We start from the raw sequence: 13,891 nt of genomic DNA on the forward strand, positions 1-13,891 counted from the left end.
TGAGGGCAGAGCTACTGAGCATGCTCAGACCCAAAAAAACGGATCCGGCCACCGGATCCGGCTTTCGCCGGATCAGGCACATTGCGGCGCTCATAGACTTTCATTGTGTGAAAAAACGCCGGAGACAAAAAACGTTACAGTAGCCGTTTTTTCCAGACGCCGGATTGCGACACATTGCCGGATCCGGCGAAAACCGGACGAAACGCATGGACATCCAGCACGATCCGGCGCTAATGCAAGTCAATGGGGGGGAAACTGGATACGGCATTGCATTTCACCGGATCCGGTTTTTGTCAAAAGAGCCGGATCGTGCCTGACGGCGAAAACCTGATGTGTGAAAGAGGCCTTATTCATTCTCGTCATGACTACTGTAACTCTCTTCTAATCGGTCTCCCTCTTACCAAACTCTCCCCTCTCCAATCTGTCTTGAATGCTGCAGGATCATATTCCTCACTAATCGTTACACCGATGCCTTCTTTGGAATGCATTTCCCGGGTCAATACGATTAGTCCCCAATCCCCACAATTTTAAGCGTGCCCTGAAAACGCATTTATTCAGACTGGCCTATCACCTCAACACATTAACCTAATCTATCCCTGTGTGGCACAGCCAAAAGTATTACCATAACCAGGTTCCCCGCATCATGTTCCCACATGCTTTATGCATCCATTAGCCCTCTGTGTCTGTACTGTTACACACTTAACATTATGGCTGGTCCATACAATCAGGGCAACTGTTGCCACCCACCTTTTGTGTCTACCTCTTTGCTCATAGATTGTAAGCTTGCGAGCAGGGCCCTCATTCCTCTTGGTATTTGTTTTAATTAGAGTTGAGCGACTTTTGGTTTTTTAGGGTCGCGTTTCGTTTCGTGAAACCCGACTTTTCCAAAAGTCGGGTCGAGCAAGATCGTCCGATTATAGGGAAAAGTCGGGGTCGTCCCGAAACACGAAACCCAATGTAAGTCAATGGGGAATAATAGTCGGCAGTGAGAGGAGGACAGGAAACACACCTACAGTGCCCATTTGAATGCCAAAAGTATCAATTCTTCTTTCTTAAGCTTGTCAACCTTAATTAACTTCATAATACAAGTTACGCACTGAAAAATGGGGGTTATTTGGCTACAAACTGTGGGGGGGGAGGGTTGGCTCCAGGTTTTCATGTGCCCTGGGCGAAAGAGCGCCCCTTTAACACATACCACAACTCATCATGCTCCGATACGGCAGAGACATAGCGGTATAGTCCAATGAAAAATACCTCACTTTTTACATCTCATGACGAGGCCCATCTATTTCTCCATACAGAATCATTGGTCCCATATAATGTTTGAAACAGTATATGATGAGCTCCACATAATGCTACAGTATATGTTGGTCCCCATGGATGAAGCTCCACTGTCTTATGGGCCCAAATAATGCTCCAAACATAATGGGCCCCATTTCTAATGCTCTAGTGTATAATGGGCACTGTAAATGCTGCTCCAGTGTCTGATGTCCACCTTTGGAATGTTCCAGTGTATGGTGGGCCCCATCTATCATTCTCCAGAGTATAGTGCTCCCCAAAAATTGCTGTCCCAACATTGAAAACAATCAAATAAGTCTCCTCGCTAGGGAATCCCTGTACTTGTCTGGACAGGTGCTGTAGCTTGCTTAACAGCTCGCCAGCCGTTCTCACGCCCAGTATGGATTACACATGATTGCACAAAGGTGAGAAAGGGTACCGTATCCCCAGATAACATGTATGGATAGCGTACACATTCAAAATATATGTCTCAGGAGGCAGGCTCAGACGGTGTTAGGCCCAGTATGGATTGCACGTGATTGCACAAAGGTTAGAAAGGGTACCGTATCACCGGATAACATGTATGGATAGCGTACACATTCAAAATATATGTCTATACAGCATGAGGCAGGCTCAGACGGTGTTAGGCCCAGTATGGATTGCACGTGATTGCACAAAGGTTAGAAAGGGTACAGTATCCCCGGATAACATGTATGGATAGCGTACACATTCAAAATATATGTCTATACATCAGGAGGCAGGCTCAGACGGTGTCAGGCACAGTATGGATTTGATGGCCCAGATTACACAGCGGAGGAGCAGTGAGAGGTAAAGATTGCAAATGCTGGGGCCCTGCCCAAGCAAGGGGGGCCCACTCGTGGGCATCGGTACTGGCACTGGGCCCCTCATAGTACAGCGGTGTGTCTGACGGCGGGTGTGCACCACCACCGTCAGAGACACTTGATTGCACTATGAGGGACCCTGTGCCAGTGCCCGCGCCCAAGAGTCGGCCTACCCACATGTACAGGCCAACGGCACTCGCACGGTGTCATGCGCTAGGTGGTGACCCCGGCCATGGGGGGGAGGCAGCACAGTTAGGGAGTTTTAGAAAGTGGCATATGTTGATGTTGGACATTCAGCTGATGCAAAAGGCGAAATAGGTGAAGTACCAGGAAGAGGTGGACCAAAGCAAGCCATTTTTCTGTCACCCTATGTGTCATCAGGGGAAGGTGGGACAAAATCCTTGGAAACCCATGCGTGGTTCATTTTAATGAAGGTTAGATCATCCACATTTTGGGTTGACAGACGGGTCCTTTTTTCTGTCAGGATTGATCCAGCTGCACTGAAGACTCTTTCCGATAGCACACTTGCAGCTGGGCAAGCGAGCTCCTGTAAGGCATATTGGGCCAATTCAGGCCAGGTGTCCAGTTTAGCGGCCCAATAGTCAAAGGGGAATGACCTGTGTGGGAGAACATCGATATGGGAGGAAAAGTAGTTTGTAACCACAGTTGACAACTGCTGTCTCCTGTCACTTTCCATCGATGCAGTATTACCAGTTGTGTGAGCGGTATTTGAAAAATCAGTCCACAACATTGTCATGAAACCCCTGTCTCCAACGCCACTTCTGCTGTGTGCACCACGAACACCTCTGCCAAGCTGCCCCCGGCCCGTACGGCTCGTGTGAGAACCATCACCGCTGCTGTGTGCTGGGAATGCCTCAAGCAACCGATTTACCAGAGTTGCTTGTTTATTAGCCAATATTAGGTCAAGATTCTCCTGTGGCATGATGTTTTGTAATTTGCCTTTATAGCGTGGATCCAGGATGCTGGCCAACCAGTAGTCGTCATCGTTCATCATTTTGGCAATGCTGGGGTCCCTTTTTAGGATCTGCAAGGCATAATCTGACATGTGGGCCAATGTTCCCGGTGTCAATGATGCACTGCGAGTGCTGGGTGGAGGAGCACTTTCTGGCAAATCCACATCCCTCCAGTCACGCACAAACCCTGTACCAGACCTTGCCACGCCAACATTTTCACTTGCCCCACGAGATGCATCCTCCTCCCCTAAGTAATCATCCCCATCATCATCCTCCTCTTCTTCCTCCACCTCGTCCAGGAGAGGTCCCTGAGCAGACAATGGCTGAATGTCATCAAAGATTCCCTCCTCCTCTTCCTCCTCATCAACATTGGCTGCAGACGCCTGCTCCTTAAGGTGCGTCAAAGTTTGCATGAGAAGACGCATAAGTGGGATGCTCATGCTTAGGATGGCGTCGTTTGCGCTTACCAGCCGTGTGCATTCCTCAAAACACTGAAGGACTTTACAAAGGTCTTTCAGCTTCGACCATTGCACACCTGTCAACTCCATGTCTGCTCTCAAAGTGCCTGGCCGTGTATCCTCCCACAAATGCATTATGGCCTGCCTCTGCTCGCACAGCCGCTCCACCATGTGCAGGGTGGAGTTCCACCTTGTTGCAATGTCGATAATGAGGCGGTGGTTTGGAAGGTGGAGCAATCGCTGCAGCTTCTGCATACGAACGGAGTGTACAGGCGACCGGCGGATGTGCGCGCACAGTCTTCGCACCTTCTGGAGCAGGGCTGTTAACTCCGGATAATTTTTGAGGAAGCACTGCACCACCAGGTTCAAGGTGTGAGCCAAGCAAGGTATGTGGCTGAGTTTTGAAAGGGCTATGGCTGCCACAAAATTACGGCCGTTATCACTAACTACATTGCCTGCCTCAAGATGTACACTGCCCAGCCATGACTCAGTTTGTCGCTTCAAGTACTCGGCCAGCACCTCGGCGGTATGTCTGTCACCCAAACACATCATCTGCAACACAGCCTGCTGACGCTTTCCACTAGCTGCTCGATAGGGGGACACATCGTGTGCAACAGTGGCAGCTGCAGATGGAGTGCTCGTACGACTGCGCTCTGTGGACGATCTTTCGCTTCTGGAGGAGGAGGAGGAGGAGGAGGAGGGTGGAACGCCTACAGCCAACTGTTTCCTATACCGTGGGCTAGGCAGCACTGTCCCACCACCGCTGTCCCCTGTGGACCCTGCATCCACCACATTAACCCAGTGCGCAGTGATGGACACATAACGGCCCTGGCCATGCCGACAGGACCATGCATCAGTTGTGAGGTGCACCTTTCCGCTCACTGACTGCTTGAGTGCATGGACAATGCGGTTTTTCACATGATGGTGGAGGGCTGGAATGGCTTTGCGAGAGAAGAAGTGGCGACTGGGTAGGTCATAGCGTGGTACTGCATAGGCCATGAGTTCGCGGAAAGCTGTGCTTTCCGCCAACCAAAAGGGCATCATCTCAAACGAGATTAGTTTGGCAATGTGGGCGTTCAAACCCAGTGTACGCGGATGAGAGACTGAGTACTTTCTTGACCTACTCATAGTGTCTGGGAGGGTGAGCTGGACTTGAGAGCTGCATATGGTGGAAGTAGCGGTGGACAGGGCGGACTGAGAGAGGGTTGATGATGGTGATGGAGTTGGTGTTCTTTCTGATGGCCTAGAATCAGTCTTTCGTTGTTATAACAGTGGGATTCCCTGAATGCTGTGGCCTTGCAACGACACCTCAACATTTGCTGCTGTGCTAACCGGTGGGCTTACAGTGGGGGAAACAATGTAGCGTTGCTGACTACCTTCGTTGTGATCAGTTGCACATGTGGCACTTGAGGTTTGGTGTTGTGTCCACGCTTGCAAGTGCATGCTGGTTAAATGTCTAAGCATGCAACTGGTATTCAAATTTTTCAATTTTTCCCTCGGCTAAAGGTCTTTGTGCACTTCTTACAGATAACCTTGGCCTGATCATGAGGATTTTGTTCAAAAAAGTGCCACACTGCACTCTTCCTACTTTGGCAGACATTTTGCGGCCTAGCACGCTGTGATCTTTTGACCCTCTGGACAAGCTGTCCAGCAACTCTTTTGATGTTTGGAACCTGTCTTTGGAGTGCTACGGGCCTGCCAGATAACAGCTGTTGCGATGTCGATGTCTGCTTTGGATGCTCCTCATCTGAGCTATTGGAAGCAGCACCCTCTTTCCCCAATGGATGCCAATCTGGGTCAACAACTGGGTCATCCATCACCTCCTCTTCTATGTCATGTGCACCTTCCTCTGTGTCACCATGTATGGTGGTATAGTGTGCGGGAAGGGGCACCTGAGTCTCATCAGGGTCAGAATCTGGCTCTGTACACTGCGAGGACAATGTAGTGCTCTGAGTAGTGTTGAGCATTCCGATACCGCAAGTATCGGGTATCGGCCGATACTTGCTGTATCGGAATTCCGATACCGACTTCCGATATTTTTTCAATATCGGAAGTCGGCATCGGAATCGGAAGTTCAAAGTTGATTGACAGCCTGACGTCATCATGATGCGCGGTGTGCGCGCATCATGATGCGCCGTCATTTCGGGCCTTCCGAGGGTCTCTGCCGGCCTGCCGGGGGGCTGTGTGGACTGCCCGGGGTCTGTACCGGCCTGCCGGGGGGCTGTGCCGGCCTGCCGGTGGTCTGTGCACCCTGTGGGGGTCTGTACCGGCCTGCCGGGGGGCTGTGCCGGCCTGCCGGTGGTCTGTGCACCCTGCGAGGGTCTGTACCGTCCTGCCGGGGGGCTGTGCTGATGTCCGGGGGTCTGTGCAAGCGTCGTCCGATGGGACTACAAGTCCCATCTGGCGATGCCTGCTACCATGACAGTGATTGACACATTAGCCAATGATGGGACAGTAGTAGTCCCATCATCCGGCTAATGTGTTAAATGTTAAAAAAAAAAAAAAATACTACATGCATGCTACATACATACTACATGCTACATACATACTACATACATACCACATACATACTACATACATACTACATACATACCACATACATACCACATATATACCACATACATACTACATACATACTACATACATACTACATACATAACACATATATACTACATGCATGCTACATACATACTACATGCTACATACATACTACATATATACTACATACATACTACATACATACCACATACATACTACATACATACTACATACATACCACATACATACCACATATATACCACATACATACTACATACATACTACATACATACTACATACATAACACATATATACTACATGCATGCTACATACATACTACATGCTACATATATACTACATACATACTACATACATACTACATATATACTACATGCATGCTACATACATACTACATGCTACATACATACTACATATATACTACATACATACTACATACATACTACATGCATGCTACATACATACTACATGCTACATACATACCACATACATACTACATACATACTACATGCTACATACATACTACATATATACTACATGCATGCTACATTCATACTGCATGCTACATGCATGCTACATACATACTACATGCTACATACATACCACATATATACTACATACATACTACATACATACTACATGCATGCTACATACATACTACATGCTACATACATACCACATATATACTACATACATACTACATACAATACATTCATACAATACATACATAGACATACAGTACATATAACATAGAGTAACATACTTACCAATACTTGTCACATTGTTCCCCGAAGCCATTGTCTTTTACGGAATAAATATTAACATAACAAACCACAAAAATACTCACCCACGATCCGAAGCAGTCCACGAGTGTGTCCCACGACGATCTTGGGTAGAGAACTGCAGCATCAGCTGATGCTGCCGTTCTCTACGGGCTGCAGGAATCCAATGACGGAAGGTAGGTATCCTTCCGCACTGTATTCCTCCGCCACTTAAAAAAAAAAAAGTCCCTAGTCTCACTTTATGCCATTGCTGCGTGGGAATAAGGCACTCTAGATTATATTTACACTACATGGATGTGATTTATCATTGAGTACTTTGAGGGAGTAATGCCCTTTCCACTTGGATTCTTTTCTAGATATCATCTACCATTTATGTCTACCACTGCCTGTTTTAGCATTGTTGCTCTGCTGTTGTTTTTAATTATTATGCAATAAAATTTATTTTTTATGCTAAAACTCTTTTGGTCCTTAATTTTCACTTAATAGTTGAGATATGGCTCTTTGTTGATATATACTGTTTTCTGAGTTATGCTATTACTTATTTCCCATTAACAGGGGATTTTTTTGGTACTTAATGTATATTTTCTGTTTTACCACAGTTTAATTCCCTATGATGGATTTCAAAGCCAGGGAAAAGGTCTGGCAGGATAAAGCATTGGATTTATTCAAACAGAGCTCAATTGCTAATTTTAATCATACCCAATATGATGATAAAGGATTAATGATGAAATATAAAAACTTGGTTAATAAAAAAACTAGGATTTGGTGGACTAAAACATCCCTAGATAATTATATTAAACAAAAAATCATTCCACGTGGCCTGCGGATACAACTCTATCCAACCTTTAGTCTGGATGATACTGAGTTAATATCTAAATGGGAAAGTGTTTCCTCAGCATGCTCTATGTCTTTTATGGAGATCATCAATATCAAAAATGCTTCTATTTTGGAAGAATTGGATATTGAGCTGAAGAAATTACAAGAAGAGTTGGTAGCCAAATTGTCAAAAGAGGCCCTGGAAAATTTCTTTCAGGATCTCAATCATGATATGGAGAAATGGGAACAACAGATCAGTAAAAATAAAATGAAAAAATATCAACGTGATGTGATGGATTATGATCAGAAAAAAGTCTTTCGTTGGCAAAATAGAATTTCAGTAGAAGATCAGAAACAATCAGAGATAAGAAGTTCATCTGTGTCTTCGGTGTCTTCTATATCCAGTAATACCACTTCAACTCACGAAAGGGAATATTATACTCCCAGACGTATTAAAACAAGACATGGTGGTAGGGGCAGAGGAAGTGCAAGATATCAATCTAACTCTGGTACCAGGAGAAATGATAAACCTAAGGTAATTAATCTATCCTCGCATATTTTATCTAATGAACAGGTAGAATTGTTAGAAAAAGGTTTATCCTTTTCTCCATCTCAACAATTAGATTCCTTCACGGTCATAAAAGATGTTCACCTGTTCGCGAGAAAACTGATACTAAAGAGATTCCATGAGAAAAGTACTATGGGATTGTCACTCAATTCTGAGGAAGAGAAAGCTGCTCTGGAAATTTTAGAATCCTTAGCAGAGGAGAGCAACCCTATGGAAGCGGTGAGTTCTTTTCCCGTTTCCTTGTTTAATAAATCAAAAAAAAAAAAAAAAAATTTCCTAACCTTAACACATGCTCGGCAGTTGAGACTTTTGTGAGATTGGTCACTCATGATATAGAGGAACTTAAGAAAAACTATCGCTTTAATCCAACTTTTATGAGTGATAAAAAAGCAATTATGGAAATGCAAGGTTGGAAAGATGTAATCTTTAAAAGAGCCGATAAAGGTGGCAATCTTGTTCTTTGGCCACGTGACCTTTATGAAAAACAGGCTCATAAATTATTATCGGACACTAATTGCTATAAAAAATTGACTTTCAGTCCTCTTCCTGCATATCATAAAGAACTAAATGATATTCTGTTAGAGGCACATGAGAAGGGTATTATCCCCAAATCACTTTTGGAATTTGTTGAATCTTTAAAACCTAAACTGCCCACTTTATATTTAATCCCAAAAATACATAAGAACATTGAGGATCCGCCCGGCCGTCCTATCGTGTCCGGAAAGGAAGGACTTAGTGAACTGATATGTCAGATAGTAGATTACTATCTGAAGCCCTTGGTGACCACTCTACCCTCCCATATTCTTGATACAACTGCGGCTCTACGGAGGTTAGACCAGCTACATCTGGGAGATGATATGATCCTTGTCACGGCTGATGTGGAGGCGTTATACACCTCCATTCGCCATGACCAGGGACTTAGAGCTACCTCCTGGTTTTTGAGAAATAGTAATTTGGACCCCCTTTTGGCAGCCCTTATAATTATTCTGTTAGAATTTATTCTGACGCACAACTGTTTTTTATTTAAAGAACAAGTATTTTTGCAAACTCAAGGTACAGCCATGGGGGCGGCTTGTGCTCCGGCTTATGCCAATTTATTTTTGGGTTTTTGGGAGAGGGAAATCTTTCAGTGTTCTCCTGTTACCAATATTGAAAAGGCCCACAATTGGATGAGATACATAGATGATGTGATGTTTGTATGGGAGGGCCCGTTGGATGAATTAAAAACATTCATGTCTGCATTGAATGATAACGATCTGAACATAAAACTCACTTATTCCTATGGGAAGAGAGTTAGTTTTTTGGACATCGATATTTCAGTCAATGATGATGGATCTGTATCGACTGATATATATAGAAAACCTACGGCCACTAATTCAATTCTACACGCTAAGTCCTCTCATCTAAAATCCACTATACGCTCAATTCCAGTGGGGCAGTTTTTGCGAGCAAAGAGGATTTGCTCTTCGGAAAAGACATACCAAAATCAAGCTGCAGATTTATATTCCAGATTTAGAGAAAGAGGATATGGTCATAGGCAAATTCGTAGAGCTTATAATAGAGTACAAGAAATCCCTAGGGATCAATTGCTATACAAGAGAAATTCCAAACCTAGGGATAATAATCAAGTTCGTCTAATTACCCCGTTTAATGATCAATGGGATAACTTTACTGGTATAATCAATAAACACTGGCATGTGTTACAAATAGATCCTATTTTGAAAAAGACATTGCCATCTAGACCTTGTATTACAGCCAAAAGATCTAAAAATCTTTCTGATCTACTTGTAAGGAGTCATCTAACCTCCAACGAAAAAGTACAAAAGGGTATTTTTGGTGAACTCCAAGGATTTTACCCTTGTCGAACTTGTAAAGCATGTTCTAATACACTTAAAATGAATACATTTCAAAATTCAGATCATTCCAAGACCTTTTCAATCAGAAAATGCCTTACCTGTTCATCTAAGGGTGTGATATATTATGCAAGTTGTTCTTGCAAAAAGATTTACATAGGAATGACTACAAGAGAGCTTAGAATTAGAATTCGCGAGCATGTTCGAGATATCGAAAAATCTAAGGAGGCTAAGGATCTGGACCAATTGAAGACATTACCGAGGCATTTTCGTGCATTTCATCATTCTCGTGCTGATGATCTTCGTGTTTTTGCAATTGATCAGGTATCGTTGGGTACGAGGGGTGGAAATTTATTTCAAACTCTTTCACAGGTAGAAAGCAGATGGATCTATAGGCTTAACACGATGATACCAGTGGGTTTAAATGAGAATAATGGTTTTGGATCCTTTTTACAATATAAATAAAATTTCTCATATTGTGTATACATGGTTTTTATTTTTTGCTTCGGTTTTTAATATTTTTTTATTCTTATTATTTTTAGTTTCCATTCCATTCGATTTACCTCATTCAGTCTGCTCTTGGTTGTGGATCTTGTTTATTACACAGAAAATGAAGCGTATCTCACTCACAAAGAAGAAGACTTTGGGATATTTGTCCTCATTGATTGAGTGAATGAACATTGGGGATATTATTAATATTATTATATTCTATGTATTTTATTATTGTTCACCAATACTGTTAGTTACATATTCTGTACAATTTATTTGGTACTTATTTATCACTATCATTATTGTTAGGTAGCATCTTTTTGTCCCCATTATTTTGGGGATTGATTATTGGGGATATTATCGATATTATTTTCTGTATTTTATTCACCAAATCACTTGTCTCATTTTCTGCATAATCCATTTGGCACTAGTATCCAATTTTTTGTTTTTATTCTATACACTTTATCATTTTTTCAGTAATATTTTTACAAATGTTGCTCACATTTTGATCATATCTTTTTCTTTTGTTTTTTTGTCTGATTGGTACGCATGCCCAGGATTTTCCCTACTTGAGATCTCCTGACACGCTCACCAGGTGCGCTTGTGGTGTTCTGCTGCTTATGCAGCGGTATCCATTTGCTCCCTATGAGCGCTGAAGGAGGATCTCTGATTTACTGAGTCGGGATACATCAGCGCATGCGTCACTTACTTTCAGACTTCTGAATGGGGAGTCTTGTGGTCTGGCATTGCGCATGTGCTCAATCGGGATGACACCTGTTGCGCGATGTGGTTTATTGCCTATTGACCCTATATATATCAATTCCGGGGCTAGTGTGAGTTACGCCTCCTGAGGAAGCCAAGGCGCAACGCGCGTAGAGGCGGCAGGCAGTGGCAGCACATAGTCACTTCATGTAAGTGTTACGTTACTCTATTTTTCAATTGTTATCCGGTTCAACTTGCATGAATAGGTCTTTTTTTCTCTGCCTAGTAGAGAATACTTTGCTTTGGCCTTAGTTTGGTCATTTGTATGGGCTTATCTGCGCCAATATTTGCTGAGGTTATTATTTGCATTTTCTTTTCAATTTGCACCCAGTTTTATTCACATTAATATGTGGTTTATTCTGCTGAGCAACTAACTGTTTATTTATGTTGCTCTTCGTGAATATGCCGGCTCACATTGTGGCAATTACTTGTATTTATTTGTAACTTTTGCCACTTTATGTGAGCTCATATGTTTGGTGCAGCTTTTTGTAACCTATTTAATCTATTCTCCGTGTGGTGGTTACTGCTCACGGCGTCATGTACATTACACTATATTGGTCCCATTTTTTTCTCAGCTGAGAATTAACATTCTAGTGAATTTATTAAAATAAATTCTTTGGCAAAAGATATACTCTCTATTACCTCTACTATATAAAATATGGCAGATTCATGAATAAGGCACTCTAGATTATATTTACACTACATGGATGTGATTTATCATTGAGTACTTTGAGGGAGTAATGCCCTTTCCACTTGGATTCTTTTCTAGATATCATCTACCATTTATGTCTACCACTGCCTGTTTTAGCATTGTTGCTCTGCTGTTGTTTTTAATTATTATGCAATAAAATTTATTTTTTATGCTAAAACTCTTTTGGTCCTTAATTTTCACTTAATAGTTGAGATATGGCTCTTTGTTGATATATACTGTTTTCTGAGTTATGCTATTACTTATTTCCCATTAACAGGGGATTTTTTTGGTACTTAATGTTGCATGCATGTAGTATATATGTAGTATGTATGTTGCATGTAGTATATATGTAGTATATATGTAGCATGTAGTATGTATGTAGTATGTATGTGGTATGTATGTAGCATGTAGTATGTATGTAGCATGCAGTATGTATGTAGTATATATGTAGTTTGTATGTAGCATGTAGTATATATGTAGTATGCATGTTGCATGCATGTAGTATATATGTAGTATGTATGTTGCATGTAGTATATATGTAGTATGTATGTTGCATGTGGTATATATGTAGTATGCATGTTGCATGCATGTAGTATATATGTAGTATGTATGTTGCATGTAGTATATATGTAGTATGAATGTAGCATGTATGTAGTATGTAGTATGAATGTAGCATGTATGTAGTATGCATGTTGTATGTATGTAGCATGTATGTAGCATGTAATTTTTTTATTATTTTTTTTTTTTTTTACATTCAACACATTAGCCGGATGATGGGACTACTACTGTCTCATCATTGGCTAATGTGTCAATCACTGTCATGGTAGCAGGCATCGCCCGATGGGACTTGTAGTCCCATCGGACGATGCCTGCACAGACCCCCGAAGCCTGCACAGCCTCCCGGCAGGCCGGCACAGCCCCCCGGCAGGCCGGCACAGCCCCCCGGAGCCTGCACAGCCCCCCGGCAGGCCGGCACAGCCCCCCGGAGCCTGCACAGCCCCCCGGCAGGCCGGCACAGCCCCCCGACAGGCCGGCACAGCCCACCGGAGCCTGCACAGCCCCCCGGCAGGCCGGCACAGACCACCGGAGCCTGCACAGACCCCCTGGCAGGCCGGCACAGCCCCCCGAAAGGCCCGTACAGACCCCAGAGAGGCTGTACAAGGGAAAAACAGGATTTTTCTTATTCCGATACCGGAAGTCCCATAGACTTGAATGGGACTTCCGGTATCGGAATCGGCGATACCGATACTTTTTTTTAAGATCGGCCGATCCATTCCGATCCGATACTTTGAATTATCGGACGGTATCGCTCAACTCTAGCTCTGAGTGAATGTACCAGCAGAATCATCCATCAGCGGCTGTGCATCAGTGCACTCCATGTCAGATTCATCTTGGCCTGGGTAATTCACCATTTCACTTGATAATCCAGGCATGGTATGTGAAAACAGCTCCATGGAGTAATCAGTAGTATGGCCAGCGTCATCCTTCAATCTTGGTTGGGGTGAAGGACACAAGGAAAGGTGTGGTTCATGAACATGAGCCTCCAATGACGACTCAGTGCTTTTACTTTTTACAACTGAAGAAGAGGAGGCGATAGAGCTGGAGGCTGAGTCAGCAATGTAAGACAAAACTTTTTCCTGATGCTCTGGCTTTAAAAGCGGTTTGCCAACTCCTAGAAAACTAAGCGTTCGAGGCCTTATGTAGCCAGACGATGACACAGGCTCAACACCTCCTGCATTCGGTCCTATTTTGCTCTTGCCACTACCATCAGATCCACCACCAACACCATCATTACCAGCTGCCAACCCCCGCCCAATTCCAC

General features: G+C 43.5%; 1 long non-coding RNA gene across 1 annotated transcript; it reads left to right on the plus strand.

Moving 5' to 3' along the window:
• Positions 1-8,171: 8,171 nt before the first annotated feature.
• LOC141050275 (uncharacterized) lies at positions 8,172-12,359 on the plus strand. The gene is made up of 3 exons (XR_012220512.1): positions 8,172-8,241; positions 8,330-8,493; positions 10,670-12,359. It is a non-coding gene; the product is annotated as an uncharacterized lncRNA (long non-coding RNA).
• Positions 12,360-13,891: the final 1,532 nt, after the last annotated feature.

This window comes from Dendrobates tinctorius, unplaced genomic scaffold (genome assembly GCF_039654945.1).
Source record: "Dendrobates tinctorius isolate UK_male_01 unplaced genomic scaffold, ASM3965494v1 ptg000151l, whole genome shotgun sequence".
Lineage (NCBI taxonomy): Eukaryota > Metazoa > Chordata > Amphibia > Anura > Dendrobatidae > Dendrobates > Dendrobates tinctorius.